The sequence below is a fragment of the Mirounga angustirostris genome, unplaced genomic scaffold (genome assembly GCF_029215605.1).
Source record: "Mirounga angustirostris isolate CCGP_5_RB_7025 unplaced genomic scaffold, mMirAng1.0.hap1 SCAF_11, whole genome shotgun sequence".
In the NCBI taxonomy this organism is placed as follows: Eukaryota; Metazoa; Chordata; class Mammalia; order Carnivora; family Phocidae; genus Mirounga; species Mirounga angustirostris.
Window position 1 is genome coordinate 1,054,638 of NW_026991719.1, and position 16,353 is coordinate 1,070,990.

The 16,353-nt window shown below is 50.2% G+C and overlaps 1 protein-coding gene across 1 annotated transcript in view; it reads right to left on the reverse strand.

The window, feature by feature from the left end:
* The window catches only part of P2RY8 (P2Y receptor family member 8), a 43,962-nt gene extending 30,176 nt beyond the window's left edge, over positions 1 to 13,786 (reverse strand). Inside the window, exon 1 of the mRNA XM_045884756.3 lies at positions 13,306 to 13,786. The gene's annotated coding sequence lies outside the window, so the exon portion shown is untranslated. The remainder of the gene's footprint in view (positions 1 to 13,305) is intronic.
* Between the last annotated feature and the right edge of the window lie 2,567 nt (positions 13,787 to 16,353).

A 16,353-nucleotide genomic window follows, 5' to 3' on the forward strand; every position in this document is an offset into this window, starting at 1 on the left:
GTTCGTTATTTGTTTCCAGCTTAATTCTCTTGAGGGCAGAGATCGGTAAGGGGAATGAGTTCAATCCTTCGAAATGTGTGAGGCTTGCTGCAGACCCAGCAGATGTTCTGTTTGGTGACTGTGTGGAGATGATCCTTATGCCCGTGGGGTCTGGAGTTGAGATAAAGAAATCTGGGGTGACCTGAGGCCAAGGCCTGCCCATACATTCTTTCTCGTGGCCTCTGACCCAGGGGGTACCCCCTTAGATAATTGGTGGGAGAGAGAATGCCATGGAGCAGTGCATGTCCATCCATCTGTTCCAGACGAGGCTCCAGCTGGAGGTGGTCTTGGATACAAAGAGTCCCTCCTGAAAGCCATCCACAGACCACACTTGAATTCAGAGGCCAGCGAGGGTTGCAATGGAGACAAGCCATCCTTGGCCAGGCGATGGTGGTGTTCTCTCTCCTCTGTGGGATTGTTCTCCATTTCTGAGAAATAGCAGGCTAGGGCAGGAAGCAGAGAAGGAAACCGCAGTGGTCGGGGTCCTAATGCTGTGTAGGAAATTGTCCCAACTGTTGATTGTATGAGTTTCCTATGGTTGCTATAACAGAGTACCTGAGTCTGCAATTTATTTTCTCATGGAATAATAAACAGACATTTATATCTCCCAGTCCTGGAGGCTGGGAGTCTGAGATCCAGGTGGGGCTGAGGCTGGTTCCTCCTGAAGCCTCTCTCCTTGATGTACAGACCGTGTCTTCTCCCCTGTGTCCTGACATGATTGTCCTTCCGTGTGTTTGTCTGTGTCCAAAGTTCTCCCTTTTTTAAGGACACCAGTCGTATTGGAGTAGGGACCCACCCTACTCCAGTGTGACTTAATCTTGCCTAATTACATCTGCAAAAATCCTATTTCCAATTGAGGCCAGATTCTGAGGTCTTGGGGTGAGGAGTGCGACAGCTGAATTTTGTAGGGATGGAATTCAGCCCATAATAACGCAGTCCCGTATCTACGTGGGCAACCTCTCTGCATTCACACGTAGCTCTTGCACCTCTCTAACTAGGTACCTTGTTGTTCTGTGGGCTCTCTAATTAATGAGTTACGTACAACTTCCCCATGCACACGCATCCTTTTGTTGTGCTGTAGGCTGCTAGCCAGGGAGATGTGTGCTCCTGCAGACTCAGAACCCCATGCCCCGCCTCCCACTATGAACTGCAGGGCCCTCAGAAGGGCTGGGTTTCCTGGGTGGTGTAGAGGCCAGTGGGCTGATTGTTGTGAAACCGATGAGATCATGAGAAGCAGATCTTTATCTTTCTCTGAAGACAGGGCCAAGGATCCAACAGTGGGCCTCTCTGTTTATCTTTGGGGTCTTCATGACCACGTATGCTACCCACTTGCTGGATTTCACAACATTCACCTCATGGAAGAGAACTGAATGACTGTGCTACCCTGTCCTGATATGTCTGATGAATCTATGCAGACGTAATGAAAGATGTCACTTTGGTTTCTAGTGACAAAGCTCAGAGGACTATCAGATTAAGAAAACACAAGAAGAGGAGTTTGCCAGTGAACTGGTTCTAATTCTTCTTGGTTTCACCATGTAAACCATCTGGAGTGATCTTTCTTACCCCCTCCTAAAACTTAGTAACAGAAAACTGTGTTTATCGATTCAAACAAATCTTCTCCATTTCCTTTTGAAACCGTGCTCCCATATATATATCCCATGCTGTATTATTATGTTGTCTACCTGGGGCTCATGCAAAGTTATATCTCAATAAAACTGGGGGGAGAAAAGAAAGGAGAAGATATGTCCACACAAAGATTAGTGCAAAAGCCAAAATACACCAAACCACGTTCCCTCGTGCCCTTGTTACCTGTAAGATGAGCCACAAGGTCTGTTGCACAAAGGAAGAAAGAAGCTCAGCTCCTCAACTGGGAGCTGTGGGGGTGCCCTGAAAGAGCCCCCTTTGCATTGCTGCCATGTGACAGTGAGTGTTATGAGTCCACTTGGCTGCACCACGGTATCCAAATCTGCGGTCAAACACGAGTCAACGTGTTGCTGTGTGTATTTCTTTTAGATGGGATTAACATTTCAATCAGTGGACTTTGAGTAAAGCAGGTGGCCCTCCATAATGGGGTTGTGTAGGTCTTGTCTGATCAGTTGAAGTCTTTAAGAGGAAACAGACTGACCTCCTCTAAGGAAGCGGGAATTCTGTGTCCAGACGGTCTTCACACTCAAGATGCAGCATTAGCACTTCCCTGAGCCTCTGCCTGCTGGTCTACCCTTTATATGTCTCTGTCTCTCCTATTGGTAGACATAGATCTTTCCATGCATAATTTATGTATCTATCCATCCATCGATCCATCCATCCATCCATCCATGCATCCATCCATCCATCATCCATGCATCCATCCATCCATGCATCCATCCATCCATCATCCATCCAACCAACCAACCACCTATCCATGTATCCCTACATCCATCCATCCATCTACCTACCTACCTACCTACTTACCTATCCATTGATTCTATCTATCTATCTATCTATCTATCTATCTATCTATCTATCTATCTATCTATCTATCTATCATCATCTATCTTTCCAACCTTCTGGCTCTTGTAGGAGTCAGCATTCTCTGGAGAAACAGAATCAGTAGGATATATACACAATTACATATATATAAAGAGATTTATTAAAGAAATTGGCTCACATGATTGTGGAGGGTAAAATGTCCCATGATTTCCTGTCTGAAGGCTGGAGGCCCAGGGAGTAGCCTGTGTATGTTCCCGTCAGAAGGCAGGGGAAGACAGATGTCTCAGCTTGGAGACAGTGAGGCAGAAGGAGCTAATTCTCCTTTACCCACCTTCTGTTTTCCTCAGGTCGAGAAAGGATTATAAGATTGCCTGAGGCCCAGTCACACCAGGGAAGGCCGTCTGCTTTACTCAGTCCACTGATGCAATGCTCATCTCACACAGACACACCGAGAGGCCTGTTAGCCGAAATATCTGGACACCCTGAGGTCCAGCGACATTCACACATAAAACTAACCACCACCGTCTGCTTCTGTTGAGAACTTCGATCAATACACAATCCCTCAGAGAAGCAAGACCCTAGGTGCCAATCCTAATTTTTCCCCATGCAGAAGGTGAATGCATTTCTCTCTCTGACCTCTGAGACCCCCGCTTTCCAAAGACATGACCTATCTCGCATTTGAACTGGCACATTCCCCTCCAGCCAGACCCTGTCTTCAAGGACAAGACTCTCCATGGATGGCAGAATCAGGTAACCTGGAAGCACCCACCATGAATCAGGGCAGCTCAACACGGATGGGGCATGGGCAGACCTTGAGATGCAATTTTGCCAGAAGCATCAGAGACTTGGGGCTCCAGGGGGTGGGCAAGGCTACGGAGATGGACAGCTTGGTTTTGGGAAAAGTTTGAGGGACTGGGTCCATCGGTGTTCCAATCAGAAGCCATGTGGGCCCTGGAAATCTGTCCCGCCACCAGGAATGTCCGGGAGTCCCCTCTCCAGGTGCACCTGCCTCTGAGCAAAGCCAGGAGGGTCCAGAAGATGGGGAGATGGAGGGTGCCCTGGGCATGTCCTCAAGACCATGACGGATTCACCTTGACTCGCTTGAGTCCTGCGGAGCATCAACCCCTGTTGCTCATGGATCAGGGGCAGTGAAAACACTGCCACCCACCTCAGCTTTGATAAGAGAACACCGTCATGGAGCTAATAATGCATGCTTCATAATTTATCGTGTTTTCCTATGATGGAGGCACGGAGCTGACTGAACTCATGAAGCCCGGTGGAGTGATGATATACCCGTCATACAGGTCGCTAAGCTGAGGTTAGGTGACCCCATGGCCTGAAACCACCAAGCTTGTTGGCGGTCCTACTGTTCAAGGGCATCTCGTTTCTCAGGTCAGCTCCTTGTACCTGTGCGGTCTTATATCACCTGAGGCCTGAGTGTTAGTCCAGCATCCTCAAGACAAGGGGAGAGAAAGTAGTATTCTTGTCATGTCACAGAAAAGGAAATAGAGGTTAAGTCTTAGGTCACAGCGTGGCCATGGTCAGACTCACAGCTGGTAGTGTTTGAAGATCTGCACAGAAGACGCAAACCCACGTCAGGCCCCACCTTACACACACACTCATGGTGAGACCACACAGTGTGTGGCGCATGTCAGGACCCTCCAGGGGCACATGGTCTGCACCTGCCACATCTTGGGCCTCACATGAGATCAGAGGCTGTGCCTGACCCATCCTCATCATGGAGCCTCAGGCAGACACCCTGCGGTTTGCCGGGGCTCCATGGTATTAATACCAGGGCTGGCCTCGGTATTAATACACTGCATTGGATACAACATATGGGGTTTTTCTGGTCAATATAATTGGGTGTTCCCTGAGACTCCAAGGAGAGCCCAGTGTCCCTCAATGCTGAGGACCATCAGTCCATGAGATATAGGGAATGTTCCTGCCCAACCAGGCTCAGTTTGGTGAAGGAATTTCTACCTGGGGGTGACTGGGCCCCCCAAGAGATGCTCTACAATGTCCAGGGCTGTTTCTGCTGGTCACACTAGAGTGCGGGGGGTGCTCCTGGCATGTGGTGGGTGGAGACCAGAGATGCTGCTCAGCACCCTCGTGCACATGGGGCCCAGCCTCAGAGTCCTTCAGCCCTAAATTTCAGTAGTGCTGAGGCTGAGAAGTCCTGGTCTAGCAGGAGAGACTATGTCTGCCTGCCTATCTATCTATCTATCTATCTATCTATCTATCTATCTATCTATCTATCATCTATCTATCTATCTATCTATCTATCTATCTATCTATCTATCTATCTATCTATCTACCTACCTACCTATCCATCCATCCATCCATACATGCATCCATCCATCTATCCATCTACCTATCTATCTAACCATCTGCATGACTATCTATCTATGTATCTATCTATGTATCTATCTATGTATCTATGTATCTATCTATCTATCTATCTATCTATCTATCTATCTATCATCATCTATCATCTATCTATCTATCATCTCTCTATCCATCTATATCTATCTATTATCTAGCTATCTATCCAGTCTTATCCTGTATCTACACCTCCTGTCTCTGCCTCCATCTTCATGTGGCTTCTCCTCTGTGTCTGTGTCTCTTCTTCTGTACCTTAGAAGGACACCTGTCATTGGATTTAGGGCCACCCTGATCCAGGATGAGCTCATCTCACATCCTTTGCTTCATCACATCTGCAAAGACCGTATTTCCCCATAAGCCCGACAGGTTCTGGGTGATTAGGACATGGACATATATTTTGGGGGTCCACCATTCAACCCACTACACCCATTTTGCCAGGACTGTCCCCATTTTGGCCCCCAAAGTCCTGCCTCTCAGGACCCTCTGCTTCCCAGACAAATCTACATGGCTAGTCACCCGGCCCCCAACACTTGGACAGTAAGCAACATTCTGTTTAATCCCCAGGCCAAGTCAGCCACGGGCAGTGCTTCTGTGGGCACCTGATGTCTCCACTCCCTCCCTTTGCAGGGAGCACGGAGGTCACTGCTGACCAGGAAGCATGATCCCCACAAATACAGAATCATCCTCACCCTAACCTCAGACATCCAGCCTCCAGAACTGTGAGGAATCAATGTCTGCCTGTGGTGTTTTGTTATGGCCAGCCCAATGGACTAAGACATCCCCGTCCTCATTACCTCTCCCACCGGCACTGATGATCTGCTTTTTGTCACTGTACACAGAAATGTTCTGCCCATTTCCTATAAATAGAAGCACACACGGTGTGACTGTGTGTGTCTGCTTCTCTCCCTAAGCATCATGTCCTCAAGGTCCATGTGTCACGTGGCCACTGTGTTTAAACAGGGACCTGTTGTGGGGCGTGCCATCCAGGTGTATGAGGTGTTACACGGTGGGTGGTACCCCAGCGTGTTGTGGGCTACTGCACATGCTCACTATCAGAAGAAGAGAAGTGGTCACAGAGCAAGGGCATGGGGTGGAGTCCCTGGTGTGCGGCTAGATGAGTGCAGAGGAGGTGGGATGGGGTGTTCGGTTCACACTTGGTGGACAGGTAGGCATGGCATTGTGAGGCTGGGACTGGGTTGTGCTTGGAGGGTGTGAAGCTAGACATTCAGGGCAGCAGGGAATGTCCAAGGAGAAGGCTGAGCATGCCATGCACATGTCACGCATCACGTGGAGGCACCAGGCAAGGGCTCAGGAGCCACCCATCCTGTGCCCTCTGAGTGCCCTACAGGAAGTCCCAGGCGCCCGACCTGGGGTTGATGTCCCTCCTCATGGAGTCTGAGGACAAGTATAAGGCACTATGGAAGTTGTCTGATGCGCTGAGCAAGATGGAAACTATTTTCAGTAGGAAAGAGGATCTAAGGGTAATTCTTGTGTTGGGCTGGGGCACAGGTCAAACGCTCTGAGTGGGGTCATTGTGCCTGAGCACACGGGACCTGTTAACGTGCTCGGGCAGAGCGCACTCAGCTGGTCCTTGTGACCTCAGTGGGATCCCGGAATGCAGATCACAGCGCCACGATCTTTGCCATGTATCTCCAGTAAGTTCTGTTCCCCAAAAGTCTGCATTCCTAAAAATTTCTCTGGTCCCTTAGTAAGCTCTCTGGTCTCCCGTCCTCTCTCCCCTATGATCCATTTTCACCAACGGTGATGCGCTCAGCCTGGCATCCATACAGAGCACCAGCATGGAGCCAGTGGTGAGGAAGGTCACCGTGGTGCTGGCATGAGCTGGAAATCAAAGGCACAGTGGGAGGATGCTCTGCACAGGGGGACTGCCCACACCGGGCTGTGCCCGGCCCCGTGGGCAGAAACTCTGCCTGTCTGCTATTTGCATGCCTGTTTACAAGTGGCGATGGCCACGTTTATTCAGGAGGGAGTAGTGCTCAGGGAAGGAAACCGGCCAGCCGTAGCTAGGGACGGGCATCTTGTGGTGGGGCTTTCAGGAACGCCCCTTCAGCGGCTTCCTGTGAGTGTGGCTCAGAAGCTGTGGTACCCAGCGCACTGGAAATGTGTCCTGCAGAGTGTTTATAGCCCGGGCGGAGGAAGTAAGAGCATGGGCATCAGAGAGCTGTTTGCTTCCACTCTCTCTGCTTTATGCTGAGATACAACTCACCATTTTATCTATCTGTCTGTCTATCTATCTATCTATCCATCTATCTATCCATCTTTCTATCCATCCGTCCTCCATTTATTCATCCATTCACCCAATAAACCCATCCTTCCCTCCATCCACCCACAATGTATCCATCCACCTAGTCACCCACCATGCATCCATCCTTTCATCCATTCATTATTCCATCCATCCATCCTTCCACCCACTCACTCACCCATTCATCCATCTATCTATCCATCCATCCATCCATCCATTCATACATATATCTATTCATCTATACCAGCTAGCTAGCTAGCTAGCTAGCTATATCTATCTATCCATTCTACCACTCACTCATTCACGCATTCATCCATCCATTATCCATCCATCCTTCCACTCACTCACCCATCCATCCATCATCCATCCATCATCCATCCATCCATCCATCCATCCATCCATCCATCCATCCATCCATCCATTCATCTATTCTATCTATCTATCTATCTATCTATCTATCTATCTATCTATCTATCATCTATCCATTCTACCACGCACTCACTCATGCATCCATCCATCCATACATCATCCATTCATCCATCCTTCCATCCATCTATCCATCTATACTATCTATCTACCTATCTATCCATCCATCCATCAATCCATCCTTCCATTTATTCATCCATTCACCCAATAAACCCATCCTTCCATCCATCCACCCACAATGTATCCATCCACCTATTCACCCACCATGCATACATCCTCCATCTATCCATCCATCCATCCATCCATCCATCCATCCATCCAACCATCCATTCACCCACCCATTCATTCGTCTATCATCCATCTATCCATCTACCCATGTATCCGTCCCTTTATCCATCCATCCTTCCATCCATCCATCCATCCATCCATCCGCTGACCCATCCATCAATTACTAAACTCATGGTGATTTTTTCTGGTGTCATCTACAAGGCCACAGCATATGCACTTACCCTATCCATTCATTGCCTATGGCCATGACTGCTGGGTTCTCTCCCATCCCATCCCACATGTGTGCCTGCTGGTCTGTCCCTGTCGTGAGTGAAGGGGTGGCCTTGCTCCATCCCCTCCCCCTGCAACACATATGGAGACTCAGTGCCTCCAACTGCAGGGTACTTGGAGGGGACTGCACATCCTGGCGGATGGGACACATCCAAGGCAGTGAGTGACCAGGCTGGCCAGAAGCCAGGCCTCCTAATCCCACACACTTTCTCCATTCTCTTTGTGGCACAGAATATTACAAAAGTTTTCCTATTTTTCCTGCCTTATTAGTAAAAATGCCACTTGTTCAAGCCAGGTTTTGTTCTTGGTCAGATCATCTTGTGCTACAGGATAGCACACACACTCACCACAGGGACTTTCCTGTGGGAACAGTGCAGAGTAAACCCTGGCTCATTTCTCCCTGGGTGTGGCCTGCTTCTGCTTATTCTGTACATGAGCTCTGTGCCCTATCACCTCTGTGCCCTATCGCCACTATGATTTCATCCCAGAAACAAAAGCATGCAGCAGAACATTAAGAAATGGGAGAAAGTGGGCGCTTGGGTGGCTCAGTTGGTTGAGCGACTGCCTTCTGCTCAGGTCATGATCCTGGAGTCCCTGGATCGAGTCCCGCATCGGGCTCCCTGCTTGGCAGGGGGTCTGCTTCTCCCTCTGACCCTCCCCCCTCTCATGTGCTCTCTCTCTCATTCTCTCTGTCAAATAAATAAATAAATCTTAAAAAAAAAAAAAAAAGAAATGGGAGAAAGTGTCCCAGAGCACCCTGGCCCAGCCCACTTCTCTCCCTGAGACCCAGAGAATGTGACATGGTCCTGCTTCTCCTCCCAGCCCTCTGGCTGTGTTGTCCCTTGCTCCTTCTCATCCTCTCCCTCGGCAGCTCTGAATTGGGGGTGATTCTGCCCCATAGAAGACACTTGGTGATGTCTGGGGATAGTTTGGGGTATCATAGCTTGTGGGGATGCTCCTGACATCTAGTGGGTGGAGACCAGAGACACTGCTCAGCACCCTACAGTGCCCAGGATGCCCCACATCAGAGGGGGGATCCAGCCACAGATGAGACACCCTGACTTAGCATGAGAGATTCTATCTACCTACCTACCTACCTACCTACCTATCTAACCCTCCATTTATCTATCCATCTATCCATCTATATCTATCTGTTAACCATCCATCCATCCATCATCTATATATCCATCTGTCTATCCATATCTACCTGTTATCTATCTATCTATCTATCTATCTATCTATCTATCTATCTATCTATCTATCATCTACCTACCTACCTATCTATCCCTCCATTTATCTATCCATCTATCCATCTATATCTGTCTGTTAACCATCCATCCATCCATCATCTATATATCCATCTGTCTATCCATATCTACCTGTTATCTATCTATCTATCTATCTATCTATCTATCTATCTATCTATCTATCATCTATCTACCTACCTATTACTTCATTTTTCTATCCATCTGTCCAACCATATCTACCTATTATCTATCTATCTATCTATCTATTTATCTATCATCTATCTACCTACCTACCTATCTATCCCTCCATTTATCTATCCATCTATCCATCTATATCTGTCTGTTAACCATCCATCCATCCATCTATTCATCCACCCAGCCATCATCTGTACATCCATCTGTCTATCCATATCTACCTGTTTATCTATCTATCTATCTATCTATCTATCTATCTATCTATCTATCTATCTATCTACCTACCTACCTACCTACCTATCTATCCCTCCATTTATCTATCCATCTATCCATCTATATCTGTCTGTTAACCATCCATCCATCCATCATCTATATACCCATCTGTCTATCCATATCTACCTGTTATCTATCTATCTATCTATCTATCTATCATCTATCTACCTACCTATTCCTTCATTTTTCTATCCATCTGTTCAACCATATCTACCTATTATCTATCTATCTATCTATCTATCTATCTATCTATCTATCTATCATCTATCTACCTACCTACCTATCTATCCCTCCATTTATCTATCCATCTATCCATCTATATCTGTCTGTTAACCATCCATCCATCCATTCATCCATCCATCCATCCATCATCTATACATCCGTCTATCCGTATCTACCTGTTATCTATCTATCATCTATCTATCTATCTATCTATCTATCTATCTACTATCTTTCTATCTATCTACCTACCTACCTACCTACCTACCTACCTACCTATCCCTCCATTTATGTATCCATCTGTCCATCTATATGTGTCTGTTAACCATCCATCCATCCATCCATCCATCATCTATATATCCATCTGTCTATCCATATCTACTTGTTATCTATCTACCTACCTACCTATCTATCTATCTATCTATCTATCTATCTATCTATCTATCTATCTATCTATATCATCTATCTACCTATCTATTCCTTCATTTTTCTATCCATCTGTCCATCCATTGCTATCTGTTATCCATCCATCTATCCATTATCTATATATCCATCTGTCTAACCATATCTACCTATTATCTATCTATCTATCTATCTATCTATCTATCTATCTATCTATCTATCTATCTATCCATCGATCTATCATCTATCACGGTGGTTTGTGACCAGCCATGACTTTGCCCCTCCCCCCAGGGGATATTTCTGGACATTCCAAGTTCGGGGGGAGGAAATGGTACTGGCATCTGGCAGGTGCAGACCAGGGATGCCACCCAATGCCATATAGCGCACAACAGAATAACCCAGCCCAAATGCCACCCGTGCCATATCAAAGAGACCGTGCCCTCGTCCTGTGTATCTGACACTTGATTCTGTCCCAAGACACACCCCCTTGCCCCTGTCTTCCCACAGCCCCTCTCCCTGTCAGGGGTCCCCCCGTAAACAATATTGAGGTTACCCAGGGTCCCTGCCATCAGCCCAGCACCCGTTCCTGAGCCTCTCTGGGGGTCCGGCCAGCACCAGCGGCTGCACAAAAAGCACCACCTTCAACAGACAGCACGGTCCTGCGTTGGTCCATGCCTCCCTGCCTCCCAGCCATTGGGAATCACAGGGGATGCTCTCCCCTCTGGTGCAGCCCCTGTCATCTGCTAGCAAACCACAGATTCCACCTGCGTGCGTGGTGTTGTCTCCTCAGGCCCACCCGGCTCTCATCCCGGCACTCAGACCAGGACCCCCCAACCCGATCTCTTTGTAAAGCTCAGCTCCACAATTCTCAGCAGTGCCGGAAGCTTCCGTGGCTTTTCTGGGCTGGGTGCTAACATGTCACTCTGCTCCTGGGCTCGTCCCCAGCCACACCCAGAACACACAGAGCCCATCCCTGCCCCTGCTCCCATTCACAGCATCCTTGGTGCCACATTGATCTGGCGAGCCCCACCTCTGCCAGGAAGCCCTCCCGGGTTTCTTCCCACCCCAAATCCTTGCAACCTGCAACCCAGGTCTGCAGCTCAATATTTTGAATTCTTCTCCCCCTCCCGGAAACACTCAGCACTGAGCCCGGCACATGATGACTTTTTCAGTGCCTGGATCAATGGGATGGCAGGCCAGCGGTCGGGCAGTGGGGTAAGCTGAAGGGCTCTGGAGGCAGAAAGCCTGGGTCCCGTGTGCTTGGGCAACTTCCTTCGCCTCTTCCAGCCTCAGTTTCCCCATGTGGAGCAGAGGAATGATGGGGATGCAGTCCTCCCCCACCCCGGAGATCCCGGCTTGGCTCAGAAGCACACAGTTGCGGGATCCGTTCATTGCTCCAGAGAGAAGGCACACCCCGCGTCCGTCCGTGTGGCTGACACACACGGCTGGGGGGAGCCCAGCGCTGTCCCCGGGGATGTCCCCGTAGCTACTCCCTGAGCTTGGTCACAGGGCCACGATTCCCTATGGTGTTGCTGGCCCCGGGGAGAAGATGAGAGGGGCCGTGACAGATGCGGGTCACCTCCCGGAGGCCCCGTCCTCAGTCGGGGAGGCAGAACGAGGTGGCAGGTGCATGTTGGGTCCCCGTATCCTGCCCGCCTACCCCATTGCCTCCAGGGACATGAAGGGGGATGTGAAAGGGAGGGTCCCAGCTGCGGTGCCTTGCACAGCAGTGGTGACAGCAAGGAGGAGATGCAGACTGAGGGGCTGGACCTGGAGCAACACCCCAGGATGTGGGTTGGCGGAAGGGCTCGTCTGCCCGGTCACGGGGCATCTCCAGGAGGGCGGTGGTCAGCTTTTACCCACTGTGCGCTGTGTTGCCATGTCCAGGACAGGGGGACAGGGTGTGCTTGGGTCGGGGGTCCCAGCTGAGCCTTGCACAGGATCCAGCTGCCCTGCCTGCCTCCCTGGGTGTGGCTAAGCGGGGATATTTCCCACGGCAAGCAGACCCACCTACGCTTCTCCAAGCACCATCTGGAGGCTCACATCTGTCCTCCTGATTCCTCCGGGGACCTGGGTCCCATCTGCCGCCTGATCTGATTTGGGGGCCGCCTTCCCAGGGACACACCCCCCTCCCTGCACCGACGTTGGCATTGGCCGTGCCCCGACGCCCTGCCTTTCCTCCAGCATGGAAACATCCGAGAACGTCCGGCCCCGCGGGCACGATCCCCACCACGGCCATGGGCTTCTTCCTGGGGCGATGCCCTTTCTCAGCACCCGGCGTGAGAGCCCCGCCCCTGACCGTCCGCATGGCATAAACAGGACAAGGACCCCGAGAAACGGTCTTCGGTTTGGGCGCAGAAGCACGTGGCCTGGGGTTCCGCCTCCTTGTGACCCAGTGTGACTGACCCCTAGCGAAGACCAACCGGCGCTCCAGCTGCGAGCCCCCTTCTCCCCAGACGCTGCTGGGGGGCGTCTTGGCACAGACTCAAATGCCCCGTGGTTTTACAGGGTCCGGCACCCTGGGCTCGTCTGCGGGGGTCTCAGGGCCTCCCCGCCCCCCCCGTTCGAGGCCCCCTGCATTGACTGTCAATGTGGCGGCCCCAGCTGCCCGCCCAATGCAGGGCCCCGCTCGGCCGGCCCAGGTGCCTTGGGCCGGATGAGTGTTCGAGGGAGGGTTTCCCGGCTAGGCGGCTCTGCACACTCTCTGGGGGTTTGCTTGGCTGGGTGGGCACCACCCCCTTTCACCCACGTCTGCACCGCTGAGACCCTGTCCCCGCCGGACCTCCGGGATTCCCGACAATGCAGGGACGCAGCGCAGGGCAGAGGGCTCACCTGAAGTCTCAGACGGCCGCCCACTGCGGTGCCTCAGCGTCTGGTGTCGGGAAGTCCGCAGTCCTCATTTTGCAAGCCGGCCGGGCGGACAGAGGTGCCCTGAATGATCCGTGGCTGTCCCGTTCTGCTCCGGCAGGTCTCGCGGGGGCATGGCCTGGCCGTTGCAAAATGCAAATTCTCCAGGGTCCACCTCCGAGCGGCAGCCACGGTTGGGAGGCAGGGTCGGTAGAGAGGAAACCCGTGTTGAAATTTCCTGTGTAAGTAACTGTCTGCTCGCTGCTGGCTTTGCCGAGGGCCGAGCCCGTGGGGCCCCCCACCTCCTATGAGGCTCACCCGCCGCCCTGCCCGGGGCGGGGTGCCCGCCTCACAGCCTCGACCTCACAGCTGCTTTCATAAGGCCGCGGGGAGACCCTGCCCACCCGGCGAGTGTCGCCTGCCGGACGCAATCCCGTGCACGTGGGCGGGGATGAAGGACAATCCCCCTAACTTAGAGGCAGAGAAGCAATCATGCCCTTCCACCCAGACAGAGCTAATTCCTGTTTTTCTTTTATTAAAAAAAAAAGTGAAAAAAACTGCTAGCAGAACATATTTCCTTTTGCATTCTTAAAGCTGTGTGCACTGCGACATCTTTTGGTGTGTGGTCAGAACGGCCCGGCCGTGGGGCAGCGACAGCCACGCCCGCCTTCGGGAGTTTCCTGGCTCACTCCCTGCACGTCCCACGGGGGGGCCGGTCGGCATCCACAGCGGCGGGGAGCGGCGGTGGGCTGGAGGGCAGAGGCAGACGTTTCCACAATGCAACGGGGCGAATTCACCACATTGCGTGCGGCGGGAGAGATGCGGAAGCTGCCGGGAAGATATACCAGGGAATCGAGCTCTGAGCTCCTGCACCTGTGTCCTGTGGACGTTGAGTCACTTCTGGGGACCTGGTGATGGTGTCACAGGGCCGCTCTTCCACGGGGAGGTGCAGGGTTATCCATCGATCTGCGTTCCATAGACTTTCCATTTATCTGAACGTATCTGTCATCTATCTATCGTCGATATACCATCTGTAGACTGTATCTATCTGTCATTATCTGTATTATTCTATCACCTCTCGTATTTCTAGGCATCTATCTATTATCCAAGTGTCGGCCATCTATTACCTATCAACCGTTTATCTATTTCTACCTGTCATCTTAATCTCCATGTGAATTCTATCATCTGTGTATCCGTACGTATCGATAATTTATAACTATTAATATCTATCAATATTTAGCTATACCTATTAATCTATTAATATCTATCTATATATCTAACAATACCTATCAGTATTTATCCAATTATCATCTATGTATCTATGTATTATCTACTTATCAATCACCTATTAGCCATCTTCTATTTATCTATATTTATCTTCTCTATTATCTATCTTATCTATGCATCCACCCATCTTTCCATCCATCCACCCATCCATCCATCCATCCATCATAAGCATTTATCTATCTATCTATCTATCTATCTATCTATCTATCTATCTATCTATCTATCTATCTATCATATCTATCCATCCATTCATTCATCCATCTATCCATCCATCCATTCATCCATTTATCTATCCATCCATCCATCATATCTATCTATCATCTATCTATCTATTTATCTATCAATCATATCTATCCACCCATCCATTCATCCATCTATCCATCCATCCATCATATCTATCATCTATCTATCTAACTATCTATCTATCAATTTACCTATAACTATTACCCATGTATCCATCCTTCTATCTATCCACTTATGTATGTTATGCTTCTATAGACTGTGGTGGTCCTATTTTGGAAGTCCACACTCATGAAGGAGGGTCGGCCCCACACAGAGGATGAGGCCTTGAGATGTTGCAGAAGGTGGGGGCACATCTCTCCCACAACAGTGTTGACAGTCGCCATTCGAGAGTCCAGGCTGCCAGGCTGCTGGAGGATGGTGATATTTATCAATAGGATCTTTATCAATAGGACCTATTAGATCCTGGATCTGTAGGGCCTACTGGGTGGATATGATCTATAGGACTCTGAGTGACTCACTGTACCTTCATCTTCCTGAGGTAAGTTCTCTCATCTTGAAACAGACCAGGTGGGATTCACCTGCACCCACTGTCCTGTCAGTTCCAAAGGGGGCAGGTTGCAGCGGCCAATCATAAAACAACCCCACGGCAAGAGTTAAGGTTTTTAAAGGATGAGGTGACTACGTCTCTGCTGGATCCATCTTCATTGACTGAATGCGTCCAAGGCCGTGTCCTGGAGTTGAGACCTCTTTGTGAGCATGCAGCTCTAGCTCAGGGTTGCAACCCTTTGGCTGTAAGGAAGAATATGCTAAATATTTAAGCTTCGAGGTCCACTCGGCATCCGTTGAGCTCCCTGGACTCTGAGGTTGTCATGAGAGTGGCCAGAGGCGATATGTAACCAAATGGGCACAGAAGTGTTCCAATAAAACTTTATTTACAAAAGCAAGGTGGGGGCCAGATCAGGCCTGAGGGCTGAGTTTTTGAGCCCTGCTCTGTGGCCCCCCCATGCACGTGGTTGACCTCAGGTGGACCAGTGAGGACACTGAGCATAAAGCTTCGTAAGTTGAGGCTGGCTGTCGATGCATATTCTGGTGGTTGTGCTGTGTGTTTGTGCACCTTGCACAGAAAGGGACTCATTTCCTTCACGGGGTCTGAGAGGTGTCCTAGACCCCAGAAATGTCAAATTCACCTGCCCAGGGACCAGCTGCACACAGGCCAACTGAGTCCCTGCAGCTGGCTTTTTGGGGTTGGTTCCAAGGAAGCCAGAGGGACCGGATGTGCCCTGGGGAGCCGGGAACAGATTCTGAGTAACTTAGCAGAATCTGCAGGTCCTGCAGGGAGAGCAGGACCCAAAATAGCAGCTCACACCCTGAGAAATCAGGTTGCACGTCATCCGAGCACCCGTTAAGATCTGGCATGGATGCCTATGTTCCTGGGATGTTCACGGCTGCCCTCCCAAGGCCCCCAGCTGGGGACAGAGAGGCCAGGCTGAGATGCCCTGGTCC